This window comes from Protopterus annectens, chromosome 10.part0, assembly GCF_019279795.1.
Source record: "Protopterus annectens isolate FY-2018-M chromosome 10.part0, PAN1.0, whole genome shotgun sequence".
Taxonomy (NCBI): domain Eukaryota; kingdom Metazoa; phylum Chordata; order Ceratodontiformes; family Protopteridae; genus Protopterus; species Protopterus annectens.
Genome location: NC_056744.1, coordinates 586,429,102 through 586,450,693, shown reverse-complemented (window position 1 = coordinate 586,450,693; position 21,592 = coordinate 586,429,102).

Here is a 21,592-nt window from a genome sequence, read left to right as displayed (position 1 = left end):
GGATAAGTTTTACTTAGTATGGGGAAATCCTACTGCACCTAAGGTGTGACATTATTTATTAGTATTATGCACTGGAATCATTTTAAAAAAATACTGTTTGTTTTTTAATTAGCTCTGGATAGTATAATGGTGGCCATCAGCTACAATAACTGAAAATAGCAGCTACTAGTTTCCTTTTATTCCTGTGTAAATCATAGAGTTTTGTTTTTCTATATGAATTGTCACAAACATGCCGACAGCATTTTAATGTATTGCACAAATTAAAATAGTTCGAAGTATATTTAATTGATCTTTTTGTTGAAGTAATTGTAGTTTTCTACCACTAAAATACCCATGTTCAGCCAAACAAGTAACCCTGTTTAAGGGTTATTTTTAGGAACTGTTTATAATAAGGCATATGGCATACTGCTGAGACTGTAAAAATTAAATATTGCTGTCTGGTCACTGTGTGTAGTATTCTTGATGTCTTTAGGTAGCCAGAAATGACCATCACTTTCTTTTCCCACCGAAACATATAGCTTGAAAGATTCTCTGAATCACTGCACCAAGTTAATGGGGAGCAGATGCCATTTTTTTGAGGGAGATAAATAACATTAGCTGTTCCTCCATACCGCATTTCAGTATTCTCAACAGGGGAAATTTACAGGAACATCCAGGAAAGGTAGTCACTTTTTAGTGGGGCTTAGGTAAGTAGCGTTAATTATCATTGCATATACTGTATGTATGTATATATGTATTTAAAGGGATGTATTTCAAACTATGTCTATTGACAAGTCAAACATTTTATCCCGACTGTTATCCTCATAGGAAGAATAAAGATAGGTTTTATAGAATTTCATATGCAAAACTATATAGTAAGATTAGGCAATGCTTTATTGAAAGTAAATGAGCTTAATAATGATTGCAATAAGTCCATTCTGAGAGCTGTCATATGAGAATTTTAAGTTAATACAATATACATATAGGTAAGGGATCTTTTGATAAATTCAAACTTATTCTTACTGATTCAGCTCAACATGGGGGTTCATGCATATAATCTAATACTATTTATTCCTTAAGTAAAGGAAACTGTTTCAGATTAAACATGTGATTCTTAATTTACAAGTCAGGATTTAAATTAATAGGTTGAAGAAGTTCAACATGTTCAGAAACATTTAGCCAGGGTACTAAACATTTTAAAAGTTTGAATCATTTTTTATAAAAAGTATATATTTTGAAGGATTTTGAAGAATTATTGTTAAAGAAAGGTACAGCACAAATGTTGCAAGGAAAAACATTTAAAGATTTGTGCCACATATGAGCCCACGGGAGAACCCTTATATTTTTCTTGAGATCTAAATTGGTAATTGTCCAGAGTTTTATAGCATTAATAAGGAAATAATATAGTGTAAAGTTTGGGAATACTAAACCACCTACACATCTGGGTGAGTATAACTGTAAATAGGTAATTATTGATTTCTAGTTCTGCATACATTTAGAGAGATAAATTTTTATTTTATTTTATTGAAATATTTTGCTAGGATAAATTGAGGGGGAGATATAAAGTAAAATTGTAGTCTGGAAAATGTTAAGTTTTGTAATGGCCGCTTTGTTTAAAAAATATAAATTCATACTAGACCATTTTTAGGTCAGACTGAATGCTGGACCAGCATTTGAAAATATTGGAATGTTGTTTGACAGGATGTTTAGAGTAAAGGTTAGACCTAAGTAATTAAGTGAATAAGGAATTTGTGTTCCTTCTAACTTTTCATGGCTAATGGAGCTATGGCTGTATGTCAGGGGGAAAATTATATATTTTCTGGGTTCATTTGGCAGTTAGCTACTTCTGGCAATGATTTAATTGTAGTCATTATTTTTTGAAGGTCAAAATTCACATTGGTTAAGTACATGTTAAAGTAGTTCTCGGTTATTTTGTTTTGAATTACTCCTGAAGTACTGTGTTGTTCCTATTATTTTGCTGTACTAATCATACTTTATCCAAGCATTTATATTGGTACTTGTTTTTACACAACCTATCTCTCTATTACATTTCCCCCAGCTTCCTGCCCTTTCCAACCTACATTTTTCCAATGACTCAACTGTAGTTGCTGTACATCTAAGAGACAATCAACTGCCATACCTTGTTGCCTCAACCTCTAACAGAAATAAGAAAAGCTTCTACCTAAACTGAACTCACTAAGGATCCCATAAAAAGTATGTCCAAATGAAGTTTCTCCCACTCTAATTTGTGTTACTGCTATAATAACTTGTCAGTTGGCCTGTACACGCTCTCTGCCAGGACAGCCAGCAGCTGTACCCTTCCCACCTCTGAGCCCTCCTAAACCAGCCTAATCACAGCCTCTCTTTTTTCAACTTTTCAGGCTTTCTTTCATCCTTTTATTATCTACTCATCTTGTGACTACCACTCCTGCTATTGCAGGATTTGGCCAACAGGTGGCAGTCTTCATCCACTAGTAGCTTTCTTCCTCTCTCTATTCCTCACCCTCACAAAAATAAAACTGCCATTCCCTAGTCACTCTTCATTACTCCTCTATCAGTTCAAACCACTCTTAAATTCTTTCCCTTATAGCACTACCAAACTCTCCCTCTTACCCCCCCCCCTTGATTACCTTTACTCCAGACTTACCTTTACTCCCTACTGGTTGTTTTTCTCTCTGTCCTGCATTCCTTTCAATTGGCTCTACTCGCTCCATTCGCTCTTCGGGGTCACTCCGCTCCTCTACCCTACCCCCAAATCTCACCCACCCTCAGAGCATCTACATTTATATTTAACTAACCACTCCCACATACTCAAAAACCATCCAATCATAACATCCACCCCAACCCACCCATAAACCTCTCATTTGCAAGTAACCCCACCCTCTTAATACATCACTTACACATATTGACTAATCTAATAATCCAGCTATCATTACCCCTATATCAAACTCCCTAAAGTAAACCCTAACTCAAAATAAACAACTTTCTGCCCCTTAACCAAAACCATGTCCCCTAAAATACTTTCCCTGCTAAATCAACTACTACTTCTAACAACCCTTATTTATTTAAACTACTTAACCCACCCCAATGTCATACATCATTCCCCCCAATATCATACCACTACCCTCTACTTTGCAAACAACACATACAGCCCTATATATATATATATATATATATATATATATATATATATATATATATATATATATATATATATATATATATATATATATATATATATATATATATATATATGTATAATCCCCTTGTCTCTTCCACATCAACACCACCATGGTCTTCCCTTATAGAGTACTAACTAACCACAATACCTCCAACTACACTTGCCAAATGCACACAAAACTCATTAACCTCACTAACTACCAATATCTAAGAAAATATCTCCTACATCACCTTATCTCCATACTTTTTCAGGAGACATCCATCCAAACCCTGCCCCTCTCAGTCCCTGACATCCCCTGACAAGACCACCCAAGCCCTCCCCTTTGAAGTAACTCATAAATCTCTTCATTTCACAGCCCTAAATACTCAGAGCCTCTGTAATAAAATTCCTAACCTCCACGCCTGGCTTCTACATAACCAACCAGATATTCTCTCCATCTCTGAAACCTGGCTTAAGCCCCATATAATGGACTCTGAGCTGACAACACCCAACTATCACATAATTAGAAATGATAGAACACATAAAAAAGGAGGCGGAGTAGCACTCTTATACTCATCATCCCTCCTAGTAACCCCCTATACCAAACCTTTCCCTAAATTTGGTAATGCTGAAATGATAACCACCCTACTTCGCCTTAATAAACATAAGCTCATATTTGTGCTCTCCCTCTATATTCCCCCAGGAGATAATGTCGTATCCCTTGAAGACATTCTTTCCTAGGTCTCATCCAGCATTGCCTGCGAAACAATAATCCTGGGCGACATTAACATAAACTAGGCCTCAATCCAATCTCCCACTAATCCACTCAACATTAACTTATATAACTTCACCCAGCTAATAAATTGTACTACAAGACCCACAAAGAACTCCTCAAATGGAAGCACCATGGATTGGATCTTAGAGTCCCACCCTCAGAATATCTCCAATAGCAGCATTCTCCCTGACCCACTAGCTGACCATTTCCCTACTTTTGCCCATCACCTCCCCTCCACTACCCATCTATCCCATGCCTTCATCTCAACCTGCTGCTTAAAAAACTTTAATCCTGAATCTTTCACAAATGCACTAAGAAATACCAATTGGAACCCCCTAAAAACCCTTCCTTTAGACAATGCCTTCTCCCACTTTAACACTACTTTTACAAACCTACTTAATTCCTTTGCCCAATTAAAAAGCTAAATGCATAAAAAGCAACCCTGTACCCTGGTTATCCAAAAACACACTAGCTACCATGCAAATTCATGATAAAGCCTGGACACGCCATGAAAAAATGAAAACCTCTACCACCCTCAGTGAATACAAAACGTTGCTCAATAAAGTCAAAAAACTTGTAGTGTCTGACCGCAAAACATATTTCACTACCCTTCAAACCAATCACATTACGAATCCCAAACTATTCTGGAAAGGAATTTTATCCCTCCTCAACCCTAGTAAATCAGAAAACCCATGCCCTAACCCACATGAATTTGATATAGATCTTGCAAACCAATTTAACTCCTTTTTCACTGACTCCATCAGCAAATTAACAACATCCTTCACCAAAAATTCAAGTCTATGACCAGCCACCACCCCCTTCCTCCCCAAATACCCCTCCCCTTCAACCCCCACCTTTTTCGATCAATCCCATCCCTACAACCACTATAAAAAGACTTCTCCTAAAATTAAAACCTGGTTCCAATGCCCCAGATGACACCCCCCCTACTTCTTAAAAGTAACTGCAGATGCAATTGCTTTCCCTGTCTCTATTCTAATCAACCGGTCCATCTTAGAATGTTAGGTCCCTCATCTCTGGAAGAAAGCTTTCATAATCCCTCTCCACAAAGGTAGTAACAACCATGATATTACAAACTTTTGCCCTATAGCCATCCTATCTCCCATTTCCAAAGTACTCAAAAAATGTGTACACCAACAACTTCTACCCTATCTCATCAATAACTAGCTTCTCACCCATACACAGCATGGTTTTAGACCAGCTCATAGTACCACCACTGCCCTTCTTGCCTTCTTAGAAACAATCAACAAAGCCCATGATTCCAGCCACTTCATATCCACTCTCCTCCCTGACCTCTCAAAAGCTTTTGACGCCCTCTCTCACAAATTGCTCCTCAACACACTCTCAGAACTTAACCTATCCTCTTCCTCTATCCAGTGCTTCTCAAGCTACCTCACAAACGGACAGCAGGCAGTCAAATGGAAAAAAATCTATCTCTCCCTTCCTGAATACATCCACAGGTGTCCCCCAAGGCTCAGTCCTAAGCCCCCTACTATTTAATATATTTATAAATGACTTTCACCAAGCCATTCCAAACTGTAGCCTCATTCAATACACTGACAATTACACTATATTCTGGTCCTCACCTTCCTTCACAACTCTTAACTATTTAACACAAGCTGCCTTCTCTTCCACCGAGCAGTGGATGTTCAACAATCATCTGGCCCTTAATGCAACTAAAACAAAACTCATGATTTTTAATGCCTCCAAAACTGCCTCCTTAGACAAAAACCCTTCACAATTACCAGCAAAAACAATACTTCCCTAGAAATAGTATCAGATACAAAATTACTAGGTATAATAATCGATGACCAACTAAAATTTGACAAGCATGTATACATCGATATAAAAAAAAAAACTCATAAAAAACTCGGTATGCTCTACCGTCACAGACATTTCATCTCTCCCTCCACTAGGACTATACTAGCCAACATATACCTTATTGCATCCCTTTTATATGGTGTATCCATCCCCACCAAGCTGCAATCTTCCCTTAAAACCAACCTCTAATCCTGCTATGACAAAATATCCAAATTTGCTACAGGTCATAGAGCCACCTTCCACCACTGCAACTCCCTTCACCAACTAGACTGGCTAGAACTACCACATTTTCTTACATATACCCAACTTATCCAAGCTCATAAACTTATACATAAACCATCTCTATGCCCCTCCCTTGTAAACACCTTCACAATGCATAATCCAAATCGACTCCTCAGATCTAATTCTCAAAACCTTATTAAATTACACAAACCTACACATCCAGCTGGTAATCACCTGATGCCCTTCTCTTTAGCTTGCCTCTGGAATTCTCTCCCAACTCCCATCCATACCACTAAGCCTTTCCTTGTTTAAAACCTCACTGCATGCACATCTTACCTCACAATGGATATGTTCATGCTCCCACGCCACCTAACTCCTGATTATACTTCATCCAATATTTACACACTTATTGGCACCTAAAATTGTCTCCTAGGAACTCTCCATCCTTACTGATCTATTTTTGGATCCATTACAAACCTTCAAACATAACTCCACTGATTGGCATTAATAAAAAAATTGATTCGCTATACTACCAATCTATTTGCTATTAGAATTGTATACTATAATGTTGAAAAAAATGTAAAAAATATAAAAATGTAAAAATGCATTGTTTGTTAGAATTTGTGTACTGCAAGAATTTTTGTAACAATATCTTTACTGCTCTATCTGCTATGTATTTGTACTTTTTCTGGAGCTTTTCTCCCTAGGACTCCATTGAAAATGGGCTCATGTGGTCCAATGGACTATCCTGGAAAACAAACTACAATGTTTATATTATCTACATACATTGTGAAAGGAATGCGTGTGCTAAAAATTGGGCTTATTGTAATATGCATTTTAAGTAAGATGCAAGAAGAAAGGTTCCATATAAAGACTAAATGAATATGAAGTAAGCAGAGAACCTTGTCTTACTTGACTGGGTAAAGGAATAGATTTTGAAATTAGTTTACTTGATTGCCACTGTGTAGATGAATTATGATATATTACTTTTAAATGATTTAGAAAGGTTGCAGGAAAAATAAATATGTTTAGGAGTGCCAACAAGAAATCTGTGAAAAGCCTAAGAAGCATCAAATGAAAGAGCAAATTAAGTGGCATTATTTGTTATTTTTAAGTGCTGTAATGCATGTAAAGTTGGTGCTGTAATGCATGTAAAGTTGGTGTGTGATCATCCATGAGTCTGTGCTTGATAACTAATTGGAAGGGAGATATAATATATGTAAAACATTTTTGAATTTATTGGCTAAAATAGCTGTTAGGATTTTACTCAATAAGGCAACACATTTATAGTTTGTAATGTCTGTGGGTTTCTTGATTGGTTTTAGTATTAGTACAGAAGTACTAGATAACTTGAGGTAGGGATCAAAAATACCATTGGTTAATATGTAATGGAAGAAAAGATGAAGAATTGTTGGCAGAATGATTTAAAAAGATTTATAAAATGCCTGACCAGTTTTTATCATGATGGCATTTTGCATTTCTTTTCATCAAAAAAAGGGCAGATAAAATGACTTGGTGTTCTTTTGTCAGTGAGGGAAAAGTGAAATGATTAAAATACTTATAATCAATATTATATATGGGGTTAGAGATATTGTAGTAAAGGTGCATATAACTTTGCTGAAAATCGTTAATAAAATCCTGATTTGTGGTTACTTTCTTATTATTAATATGTATTTGTTTTGTAGTATTTTGTGATTAATGAATTGTTAAAATTTTTGCCAAGAATTTAGAAGGAGTTTAGGACCATTCTGAATATACAGCTAGGTTTTGCTTTCATATGCCAAAAACCGTTTATTATTCAAAATTAACAAGTCCTGTTGCAATTATTTTATTTGGGCTTAATTTTCCGTGCTAGGGTTTAGTAATTCCAGGTGATATAAAGGACTCATCTTTGTTGTTTTCATGTTGTTTGTTTTTCTTTTTATACTAACAGGCTTTGCTAATAGGATAGCCTCAGATCTGAGTCTTAAATTGGATATATGATCTGTCATCTAATAAGAAATACATCACACCTCTATTCATTGAATGCAAAATGCTCATTTCAGAGAGCATTCAATCATCGAAGATTTTACCCCAAAAAAAGAGACAGTGGACCAACATGCATACCGAAACACACACCAAAGTATATTAAACACCCCCAGTTATATATGCCAACTCTGAGATTGCATTACAGTGGGGAAAAGGCAAATTTCCCAATGCTGGCCAACCAACTCCATTCCCTGGGTAAAATATTAGATGATTGAATGTTTGTTGAATTAAACGTTTGATGTTTTATGTTCAAAGAACAGATGTCCGATGTATTTCTTATTCAGTGACTGAACATAGACCCTTAAATGATGTCCAGTGAATCGCTAATGCTGTATTTTTTCTATAATTTATAAAATTCTGTTAACATTTGTGACATCCTTCTTAATTTCTTCATGTTCTAAGGGGTTATTATTTAAGTACCAGCTTTTATTTGAATTATTATCAAGCAGATTTTTATCTAAGTTCAAGCAGAGCTGGATTTTAAAATGATCTGAGAGAGTCCTGGCATCAGTATTCACATTAGTTATAACAAAAAATAATAAAATAGAAAAAAGAAAGAAGCTGATTCATTACCATGATTTGTAATATGGGGGAATGAAGTGAAATTGTTATTACATTGATTAACAAATCTGATTGGATCTGCTACTGAAAGATTTTCCATACTATGTAAAATAGCTACAGAGGCAGTTGTGTCCTTGCAATTATACTTACCAATTCTGTCTGTGGTAGGATTAATAAAAGCATTCTGGTTGCCAGCTAGAATGATATATATATATATATATATATATATATATATATTTTTTTTTTTTTTTTTTTTTAATTTGAAGATGAAATGTATTGTGTTTATTAGAAATACCAATTGTTTAGATGAGGGAGCATATAAATTAAATATATTGACTGTTTTATCTAAAGGATGAATTTTGGTAATGATTTGACAGCATCTTCCTTTGGAATCAAAAATGCAGTCAGTGATTGTTCCACTAAAATGATTTTTTTGCTGTTATTGCAACTACTGCAGTAATGGTGCTTTTGCATGTCCATTTCTTATTAATATTTTCCCAGTGTGCTTTGCTCATATAGATTTCCTGAAAAACTATGATGCATCTTTTTGAATCCAGATCTAGAGGTGTTAGAATAGGTATTCTAAAATCTGTGTGTCAGTCTTCTAATCATACAAATGGTTGTTAACTACAAAGTGTGAACATTTTAATATTGAGTTATTTGTTTGTTATGCATGCATTAGAATTTATATTGTATAAAGCATTTTTTTTCCTAGAGACTTATTAATATTTTTATTGCCATAAAACTCATATTCATGCTTTTAACTACAATATTTTGATATTTCTTTAACTTGGAAATGTGCAGTTTGTTTCTTGCCAGAGGTTGTAAGATATGTACTGCATTGGTAGTGTAAAACTTGTTTTTTTATGAAGCATAGTTAGTATAAAACTTGTTTTTTTTTTCTGATGCATAGTTTGTATAAAACTTGCTTTTTTCTGATTGTATATAAGCCTCGCATTCACTTGAAGTTGTCCTTCATGCAGTGATGGCTACTGGTGCCTTGTATACACGCAATCACCAGAAGTTGAAATTTCCCTGTAAAAGCTATCTCAGAACTTTACCTCAGTCCCATATTACTCGCGGGGCAAATAATTTGCAAAATGAGTAGCATTTATGCATTTAGTTAGGACTATTTAGGTCTACCTTACTTTATAATAGCACACATTCTGATAGCTGCTCAGAGATAATCTGATTTGTGTGCCAGGCAACATTGTCGGTTAGATAGTTTGCATATTGCACCAAGTAAGCATGCTTCCCTTGTCCAGTTACAAACAACCTCCACTTCTATCCCTTGCTAGTACATATTAGGACCTGCAAACATGGATAGCACTTTTCTGCTATCTCTGCATTCAGCTTGGTGGAAATGGGCACCCTGAGGCAATGTAACAATTACGTTATGTATACTGACAACCATTTAATTCTCAAACAGACAAATATAGTATGTAAGAGATGTAGTTACACATTGATACTGGAGACTAGTCTCTTACATGTGGACAGAAAAAAGCAACAGACTGGTTGTCAGCAACTCACAAACATCACTCACCGCAACCACAAATCTTTTTTTTTTTTTCTTTGAAAATCTGACCAGGGCCATCGACAAGGGTAAATCTGCACACACAGCATACCTCAACTTGACAAAGGCTTTAAACACAATCCCACATTCAGACATTACTGAAAAACTTAGCAAACTAAATGTAAATCCCTTTGTTGCAAGATTTTTTGCCAATTGGCTCACAAATTGGACACACACAATCAATGTGGGTTACTCCACCTCAACCAGCAGACTCCTACTGTTTGGTATATACTTCTCAGAAGTTCAGGTCAAAACTAAGGGGTTGTGGTTGACCAGTTTTGCAGACAACTGTAAAGTAGGTGCAATCATTGAATCCCCAAATGATGCCAGTATTCTCGTGGAGAGTCTCACACAGACCAGCAACTACTGAATGCAAAGAAATGCATCATCATTCCCTTCGGCACAATGTCCCTTTACACTATCAAATTAACAACAATACGCTAAGTACCCATGGAGTGGTAAGGGACCTGGGATCACAAGTTGACTGAGACCTTAACTTCAACCACCATGTGTCTACTGTAATAAGGAATGCTTTCTACATAGCACACTTGATTAGTAAAGGCATCACCTTGAGAGCAAAAGATGTTATAACCCTTCTATACTTGGCACTAATCCAGCCCATAATTGAGTATTATGTCTGGTTCAGTATATACCGTACAAAGCACTTGCAACAACTGGAGAGACCTCAAAGATTTCTAACAAAGAAAATCAAAGGGATCCAGCATGTGCCATACACAGACTGACTAAAGTCCCTGTCACTATCCTCTGTGTCATATAGACTTATTAGGAGAGACTTATGCCTGGCCTACAGAGGAATCCAAGACCCAAAACTAATGAACTTGCTGCATATCAGTAAATCAAACAGGACTAGGACTACTCATTCCATGGACCGAAATATGACTGTTGACTTAAATAGGACATGCTAGAGGGACAGATTTATCTCCCAATCACTGCCATGTCTTTGGAACAGGCTACCAATTCATGTGAAACAGATCTCGTCTATGACAGTGTTCAAGTGGAACCTGCATGAGTGGATGGGACACCATTAATTCTTACTGAGGATAGTCCAGGACATGGGCAGTCATCACTGAATGCAGTTTTGGGTATTTACTAACATTTCATGGTATTACACTGGGATGAAATGGTTAGGTTTACAATAATCACACGGTTGATAGCCTAGTAATTTCCAATGATCCTATGATATTCATAAGTCAAACAGTACAAGAAATACTAGGTCTAAGGACATGAATTTTGTCTATGACTTAAACAGAACATACTGGAGAGACAGATATTTCCCAGAAACTGTTCTTCCTGTGGAACAGGCTTTTCATCCATGAGAAGCTGAGCTTGTCTATTACCCAGTTTAAGTGCATCTACACCAGTGGATTGGGAATAGGAAGTTTACAATGGGTTTGCCACCCATGTCCCTTATAGACAGAGGTAGCCTGTAAGTGCCGGGCCCCCACTGTCCTATGTGCATACAGGACATCATTATTCTTTCAAGAAAACTTGGCTAAGCTTAGAAAGATCCCCTGGGTCATTAGCTAGTAACAATCTATGAATCTTTCAATCTATGAAGAAAGACATGATTGAGCTCTCAGAATATGTTTCAAAGGCAGGTATGAGCCTAACACTGAGCAGCATTCACATATCATCCCCCTCCACAAGGGCAGCCCCTCTACTGACCTCTCCAACTACCATCCCACTGTGATCCTATCACGCCTATCAAAGATTCTAGAAAGATGTATCCACCACCAACTCCTTACCCTCCTGCTATCCAACAACCTAATGTCTAAAACCCAACACGGATTTAGAACATTCCATAGCACCACCACTGCCCTAATTAACTTTTCCAATATCATAAACTCATACAGGAACCAAGGAAATCTTGTCTCCACCACTTTCCTAGACTTATCCAAGGTCATTTGACAGTTTCTCACAATAAACTCCTAGCCTACATCTCCTAACTTAACCTCGATAATCCCACCCTGCACTGCTTCAACAGTTATATAAGCAACTGCTGACAGTCTGTCAAATGGGTCAACTTCCTAACCCCCCACTCTCCATCACTTGTGGCATACCCCAAAGCTCAGTCTTAGGCCCCCTTCTCTTTAACATATTTACAAACAAACTCCACTTAGCAACCACAAAAGCTGATATTGTACAATATGCTGACGATACGACACTAATCTGCTTGGCACCCAACATCCATCTTCTACAAAGTAAAGCCCAAGAATCCTTAACTGAGATAGAGAACTGGCTATACAATCACCAACTGATAACCCCCAAAAAACACAGTTAATGCTATTCCACTCAATTAAGCACAATGACCCCACCTTCTCTATTCTCACAGCCAACAACACCCCCATCACCCCAGTACCACTAAACTACTAAGTACTAAGTACAAACTACTAAGTGTCACAACTGATTAACAACTTAAATACAATAAACACATATCCCAAACTACCTCTAAAGTCCACAAAAAGCTAGGATGCCTGTTTTGCAGCAAACAGTTCTTAACCTCCAAGTCTAGAAATGCCATAGCCATAATTCATCTCTTATCAACATTACTTTATGCCTCCCCAGTTCTAATCACACTGGTGAGAAAAGACTTCAGAGTCGGGTGCTGCTGAAAACATAAATTTATTACTTAAAAAACTCATAAAACAACAATAGAGGTTAAGCGCTTTCATCTTCTGGTAACTGGACTTCATCAGAACAATTACCCATAAGTCTTTTTATACATCATACTAAATTAACTGATTACATAATATTCAAATTAGTAAAATTTCCTCAGAGTGCCAGCATAAACAGTTACTATGTTGTAAAACCTGCTAGTAAAAACAAGTAACAGTTACAAAGAAATAATTTACAACAATACGCAGAAACAAATTCTCCACATCCAACAACAAGATAGCTAGGTTTGCAGCCAATGCTAAATCACACTCCCATCACTGCCACTCCCTACATAATAGGTTCATAGGTTTATACTAGGCTATCTGCCCGAGGGCATTTACAAGCCTAGCCCATAGTTTTGTGGCTTACGCCACCCCTTTAGTTTGGGGAACTATACCCATTATTTTGCTGTGCCTCTGTCGAGCAGTGACACTGAGGTAATCCCTGGGGTATATCTGCGATCTCCCATCCATTGGTCAAGATTTCTCTTGAACAAGGCCAGCGAGGTGCTCTGCCTCACATATACCGGGATTTTGTTCCACAGCATAGGGAGTCTTTGGGTGATGAATCTATCCCTCCAGCATGTCCTATTAATAGCCGTCTCGAGGTTTAAGTCTCCCGACCTTGTGGCTCTGACAGATCTAGAATTTTTGAGGTGAAGCATATTCATCAAATCTGGGTTTGACATGGCCTTGTATGTCAGGCACAGGTCACCTCTGAGCAAGCGGTAAGCGACTGAATAGAGCCGAAGTTTTTTTCAGTCGGGCAGCATAGGACAGATTTTTGAGACCCTTTATCCTTTTGGTGAGGAACTTTTGTGGCCTCTCCAGCTGCTGCAAGTGTCGGGTCAGATACATTCCGAATGGGGCATTGTACTCAATCATTGGTCTGATGAGTGATGAGTATAGGGAAACTATGACCTCCCTTGATCTAGATGTGAATCCCTTCATGATAAGGTGGGCAATGTTGAAGGTCTTCCTAACTACTTTAGCTACATGGGTGTCGAATGACAGGCTACTGTCAGCCTGGGTCCCCAGGTCCCTGATAACTTCTTCTGTGCTCAGTGGATTGCCACCTATATGGCAGCTAGGGGTAACCTTGTTTTTCCCGAAGGGTATGACTATGCATTTTTTGGCATTTAACTTTAGGCCATGGCTCTGGCACCAGTTATCCGTTTCTGTGAGACCCTTCTGAAGGATATCTGTGTCAGATGTGTTTTTGACTACGGCCCAGTTTGCAGTCATCTGCAAACTTTGTCAGCCATAACCCTCCTGTGTTTGCTTGCACTTCGGAAAAGTAGATGCCAAACAATAGTGGGCCCAGGACTGAGCCCTGTGGGACACCACTTGTGACAGGCTTTGAGTCTGACATGGCGCCAGCAACTCTGACCCTGTGGGTTCTGTCACTCAGCCAGTTTGCAACCCATCTTGTGATGTATGGGTTAACATTTAAGCTGATGAGTTTTTCAATGATACCCGAGTGGGGTATTGTATCGAAGGCTTTCGCCAGATCGAGGTAGGCTGTATGGACTGCCTTTCCCTCATCAATGGCTTTGGTGACTGTTTCGAAAAAGTCAACCAAGTTTAAAAGGCATGATCTGCCTTTGACAAAGCCAAACTGGGTTGGATCCAAAGTCTGCAAATTCCCTATGTCTTTATTTATGAGATCCATTATGATCCTCTCCATGGCTTTGCAGATAAGGCTTGTCAAGCTAATGGGCCAGTAATTTCCAGGGTTGATGGAGGCACCGCCTTTATGAAGTGGGACCACTGTCGCAGTGCGCCACTCCCTGGGTACATATCCAGAGGTGAGACTATGATTAAACAGCTGTCCTAGCTGTGGGTTTAATTCCTCGTTGAGTTCATGGAGCACACAGCCAGGGACACCATCAGGTCCCATGGATGCTGTGTTTTTTGCTTTGGAGAGAGCAGTTCTCACTTGGGCGTTAGAGATGTTTGGGGGGCTGCAATTGTTTGGTATAGATATCTCTCCTTTTGGGGGGGGGGGGGAGAAGTTTGCACTGAACCTGTCAGCCAGTATGTTGGTAATGTCTGTAGGATCAGTAATCTTCACATCATTTTGAACTAGTTCTGAGCATATCTGGGAGTTTCCTCCCAGGTTTCTAACATAGCTAAAGAAGGCCTTATGATTGTCTTTTGAGTCTTTAGCTATTTTTCTCTCAAAGTTTGCTTTGGATGATTTTATGAGAGCTCTTAGTTTTTTACTTGTAGTGATCAAAGGTGTCTTACCTTTTAAGGATTTTGCTCTATCTTGTAGTAGCTTCCTCCTTTTGTTGTAGAGTTTGTTTATGGCTGGGGTCCACCAGACTGGACGCTTGCCTTTGGTACAAAGAGTCTTTGTTTTGCTTGGGATTGCATTATCCATGCAGTCCTGTAGGTGCTGGTAGAAGGCATTTGTAAGTGATTCAGCGGCTTGGGTACTGTTTTCCGCCGGCTCGGGGACCTTAAAGGAGACCACACTAGTCTTTAGAAGTGTGAAGTCGGCTTTCGAGAAGTTCTTTACTGTGGTCTTTTTTATTTCAGGTGGGGTGGGATGAGGACCTCCAGCGAGATTAGTTTGTGATCTGATCTCACCAGTGAGGGGTATACTTCCGGTGTTGAACATTGTGCTCCCATGTTCGTGATGATGAGATCAAGTATGTTTTCTCCTCTTGTGGGGATGGTGACTAGTTGTTCCATGGCATTTGAGTTTATGAATTCCAGGAACTTTTGGGCTAGGGTGTTTGGGCTTGAGTAGTGTTCCCAGTCTATATTAGGGTAATTGAAGTCACCTAGTATGATGGTGTTTGGAGATACATTTATCCCCTCCAGTGTTTTCAGGAAAGCCATGTGAGGTTCCTGAGTTTGTGAGGGTGGCCAGTAACATGCTACAATTTGCAGAGCAGTCTTGCCTATGGTTAATTGCACCTGGATGGTCTCCGATGCATCGTGCATTGCCACCAATCTTGAGGTGTGGGTGTCCTTGATGAATATGGATACCCCCCCTCCTTTCTTGGTATTGTCCGGATTTTGGGGGCGGAACGCATGATATGAGGTAAAACCTGATAGTGCTGGGGTGCTCTCAGGAGCCTTGAACCAGGTCTCTGTCACAGCACAGACATCAGTGTTCTCCATACTGAGAAGGGCCTCGAGTGCGTGCATTTTGAGATTGAGACTTCTGGCATTGAGCAGCATTACCCTTAGTTTTTTTCCATTTTTGTGTTCTAGGGTGGTAGGTTTAGAATTTGAGCCTTGCCTAAAAAAGGCACTATGGGGGTGGCAAGAGCCTTTGCCAATATCCGGAATCCCAGGGGTGACAGGTGCAAGCCGTCTTTTGCGAAGCAGCGTGGCTTGTCCAGCATGTCATCCCAGGCAGACAGACATTGGATCCCCTTTGAATGACACCAGAGTTTAAGCCAATTGTTAAAGCTGATCATCTTATCTCTGTATTGTGGCATCATTCTTGGTGAAGGTAGGATACTGCTCAAGGTCAGGGTCATACCTGCCTGGGCTACATAATCAGAGAGATCCTCAATGTCTCTTTTCATGTAGTCCAAGGAGGTACGTTTCAGGTCGTTTACACCAGCGTGGACAATGACTGAGTCGTATTTGTACCTGCTGTTGAGAGACCTGAGTGCTTGCGTTATGTGGCGGATTCTAGCGCCCGACAGGCAGCTTACTGTAACCCTCTCCTTACTCAGTCTGGTGAGTGGGACGTCAGTGTGTCTGACTATGGAGTCACCAATGACTAGTGTGTCTGGCATTGTGTTTGGCCTTAAGGGCTGTGACTGTTTGACACTCTGACTGTGAGGTCTATGTGTTGCAGGTGTTGTGTTCTGAGGTGGTAGTTGTTTGGGTGTCTGCTTTGGTGGCCTCTGCTGTTTTGGTAGATTTTTGATCAGAGCCTCCGAGTATGTCTTTGTGTGTTTACGTGTATGATTTGAGGTTGTGATGGTACTATGTGAGACTGGGTCTATAGTGTGTGTGGTAACCTTCTCCTCCTGTCTGGTCTTGCCAGTCCTATGTTGAGAGAGCTCAGCCTCCAGTTTGGCCGTATAGTTGCATCTCTCGCATGTATTTGTGTTTTGTGGGAGGAGGAGAGGGTTGTCTGTGTACATGAGGCAATTGTAACATTGCCTCAATATTCCCAGGTTCACCAGCTGAGCAGGAGAGGACACTAGCAACTGATCCCTCGACATGCTAGAAGGAATAGACAAAAACTTTAAAAGAGATTCCGGGGATGTGGGTGACCGAGAAATGGGGTTTGCCTTTTGGGGTACTATCTATAACAAGAGTGCTGTATCAAGGTGATAAGTACTGTAGGAGCAAGTGCTAGGTTTAACAGATAAAGAATAGTCTACTCGAGTCAGGTAGAGATGATCTTTTAGTTATAGGATATGCTGATTAGATCAGAAGTATAGTTCGAGGAAGGTAGTTTTAAGGGAAAATTTGAAGAGTGGACTTTAGGTAGCCCGAATAGTTTAAACCTGCTTAACCGGCGCTGCCCTAGTGTGCAACAATGGCAACTCCGCCTTAAATCGGGCAAACGCCCGTTTAGCGTGTTTTATATCAGGGGGCTGAAAGAAGCTAGGAACTGGCCCAAAACGACCAATAGACTACAAGTTACTGGCTGAAACCTCACAAAACTGGACCAACAGGCAGCTCAATGCTTCCCACTCCCACTGGTAAGCAAGGGAACTTCCTACCTCCAAATTTGGCAAAGAATCAGTAACAGGAACTGCAAACAAAGTCCAGGGATCAGCAAGCTCTGAAACTGGACTACTCTAGCTCAGTAAGGCGGGAAAACAAGAGACTTTTTTTTGGGGTTTTTTTTTTTCAGAAACAAGCAGAAACAGATACAGTAGACACTTATAAATGCTATAAATCGGCTAACACAGCCTACACAAACAATTTGCAACAATTACAGATTTTAAAAGTAACAAACTGAGAATTCAAGTGCAATAACAGAATAAATGCAGAAAAACAATAACAATGTATCAGCAAGCAGGCAAAATACAGTTGCTAGATAAATAGAAGTGGAAAGCCACAAAAAATATACTTAAATCAGGTAAAGTCGCTTTTTTAGCTCTTGGAAGCTTGGATTACTCTGCTGGCCACCACGAGGATCTGTGCTGAGTAGGTACAAGCTGAAAAATGCACGTTTAGCGTGTTTTATATCAGGGGGCTGAAAGAAGCTAGGAACTGGCCCAAAACGACCAATAGACTACAAGTTACTGGCTGAAACCTCACAAAACTGGACCAACAGGCAGCTCAATGCTTCCCACTCCCACTGGTAAGCAAGGGAACTTCCTACCTCCAAATTTGGCAAAGAATCAGTAACAGGAACTGCAAACAAAGTCCAGGGATCAGCAAGCTCTGAAACTGGACTACTCTAGCTCAGTAAGGCGGGAAAACAAGAGATATATTTTTTTTTTTTTTTTCAGAAACAGATACAGTAGACACTTATAAATGCTATAAATTGGCTATCACAGCCTACACAAACAATTTGCAACAATTACAGATTTTAAAAGTAACAAACTGAGAATTCAAGTGCAATAACAGAATAAATGCAGAAAAACAATAACAATGTATCAGCAAGCAGGCGAAATACAGTTGCTAGATAAATAGAAGTGGAAAGCCACAAAAATATACTTAAATCAGGTAAAGTCGCTTTTTAGCTCTCTGAAGCTTGGATTACTCTGCTGGCCACCACGAGGATCTGTGCTGAGTAGGTACAAGCTGAAAAACGCGCGTTTAGCGTGTTTTATATCAGGGGGCTGAAAGAAGCTAGGAACTGGCCAAAACGACCAATAGACTACAAGTTACTGGCTGAAACCTCACAAAACTGGACCAACAGGCAGCTCAATGCTTCCCACTCCCACTGGTAAGCAAGGGAACTTCCTACCTCCAAATTTGGCAAAGAATCAGTAACAGGAACTGCAAACAAAGTCCAGGGATCAGCAAGCTCTGAAACTGGACTACTCTAGCTCAGTAAGGCGGGAAAACAAGAGATATTTTTTTTTTTTTCAGAAACAGATACAGTAGACACTTATAAATGCTATAAATTGGCTATCACAGCCTACACAAACAATTTGCAACAATTACAGATTTTAAAAGTAACAAACTGAGAATTCAAGTGCAATAACAGAATAAATGCAGAAAAACAATAACAATGTATCAGCAAGCAGGCGAAATACAGTTGCTAGATAAATAGAAGTGGAAAGCCACAAAAATATACTTAAATCAGGTAAAGTCGCTTTTTAGCTCTCTGAAGCTTGGATTACTCTGCTGGCCACCACGAGGATCTGTGCTGAGTAGGTACAAGCTGAAAAACGCGCGTTTAGCGTGTTTTATATCAGGGGGCTGAAAGAAGCTAGGAACTGGCCCAAAACGACCAATAGACTACAAGTTACTGGCTGAAACCTCACAAAACTGGACCAACAGGCAGCTCAATGCTTCCCACTCCCACTGGTAAGCAAGGGAACTTCCTACCTCCAAATTTGGCAAAGAATCAGTAACAGGAACTGCAAACAAAGTCCAGGGATCAGCAAGCTCTGAAACTGGACTACTCTAGCTCAGTAAGGCGGGAAAACAAGAGATATATATATATTTTTTTTCAGAAACAGATACAGTAGACACTTATAAATGCTATAAATTGGCTATCACAGCCTACACAAACAATTTGCAACAATTACAGATTTTAAAAGTAACAAACTGAGAATTCAAGTGCAATAACAGAATAAATGCAGAAAAACAATAACAATGTATCAGCAAGCAGGCGAAATACAGTTGCTAGATAAATAGAAGTGGAAAGCCACAAAAATATACTTAAATCAGGTAAAGTCGCTTTTAGCTCTCGAAGCTTGGATTACTCTGCTGGCCACCACGAGGATCTGTGCGGAGTAGGTACAAGCTGAAAAACAGTCGTTTAGCGTGTTTTATATCAGGGGGCTGAAAGAAGCTAGGAACTGGCCCAAAACGACCAATAGACTACAAGTTACTGGCTGAAACCTCACAAAACTGGACCAACAGGCAGCTCAATGCTTCCCACTCCCACTGGTAAGCAAGGGAACTTCCTACCTCCAAATTTGGCAAAGAATCAGTAACAGGAACTGCAAACAAAGTCCAGGGATCAGCAAGCTCTGAAACTGGACTACTCTAGCTCAGTAAGGCGGGAAAACAAGAGATATTTTTTTTTTTTTTTTCAGAAACAGATACAGTAGACACTTATAAATGCTATAAATTGGCTATCACAGCCTACACAAACAATTTGCAACAATTACAGATTTTAAAAGTAACAAACTGAGAATTCAAGTGCAATAACAGAATAAATGCAGAAAAACAATAACAATGTATCAGCAAGCAGGCGAAATACAGTTGCTAGATAAATAGAAGTGGAAAGCCACAAAAAATATACTTAAATCAGGTAAAGTCGCTTTTTTAGCTCTCTGAAGCTTGGATTACTCTGCTGGCCACCACGAGGATCTGTGCTGAGTAGGTACAAGCTGAAAAACGCGCGTTTAGCGTGTTTTATATCAGGGGGCTGAAAGAAGCTAGGAACTGGCCCAAAACGACCAATAGACTACAAGTTACTGGCTGAAACCTCACAAAACTGGACCAACAGGCAGCTCAATGCTTCCCACTCCCACTGGTAAGCAAGGGAACTTCCTACCACCAAATTTGGCAAATAATCAGTAACAGGAACTGCAAACAAAGTCCAGGGATCAGCAAGCTCTGAAACTGGACTACTCTAGCTCAGTAAGGCAGGAAAACAAGAGATATTTTTTTTTTTTGTTTTTTTTTTCCCAGAAACAAGCAGAAACAGATACAGTAGACACTTATAAATGCTATAAATCGGCTATCACAGCCTACACAAACAATTTGCAACAATTACAGATTTTAAAAGTAACAAACTGAAAATTCAAGTGCAATAACAGAATAAATGCAGAAAAACAATAACAATGTATCAGCAAGCAGGCGAAATACAGTTGCTAGATAAATAGAAGTGGAAAGCCACAAAAAATATACTTAAATCAGGTAAAGTTGCTTTTAGCTCTCTGAAGCTTGGATTACTCTGCTGGCCACCACGAGGATCTGTGCTGAGTAGGTACAAGCTGAAAAATGCGCGTTTAGTGTGTTTTATATCAGGGGGCTGAAAGAAGCTAGGAACTGGCCCAAAACGACCAATAGACTACAAGTTACTGGCTGAAACCTCACAAAACTGGACCAACAGGCAGCTCAATGCTTCCCACTCCCACTGGTAAGCAAGGGAACTTCCTACCTCCAAATTTGGCAAAGAATCAGTAACAGGAACTGCAAACAAAGTCCAGGGATCAGCAAGCTCTGAAACTGGACTACTCTAGCTCAGTAAGGCAAGAGATTTTTTTTTTTTTTTTCAGAAACAAGCAGAAACAGATACAGTAGACACTTATAAATGCTATAAATCGGCTAACACAGCCTACACAAACAATTTGCAACAATTACAGATTTTAAAAGTAACAAACTGAGAATTCAAGTGCAATAACAGAATAAATGCAGAAAAACAGTAACAATGTATCAGCAAGCAGGCAAAATACAGTTGCTAGATAAATAGAAGTGGAAAGCCACAAAAATATACTTAAATCAGGTAAAGTCGCTTTTTTAGCTCTTGGAAGCTTGGATTACTCTGCTGGCCACCACGAGGATCTGTGCTGAGTAGGTACAAGCTGAAAAACGCGCGTTTAGCGTGTTTTATATCAGGGGGCTGAAAGAAGCTAGGAACTGGCCCAAAACGACCAATA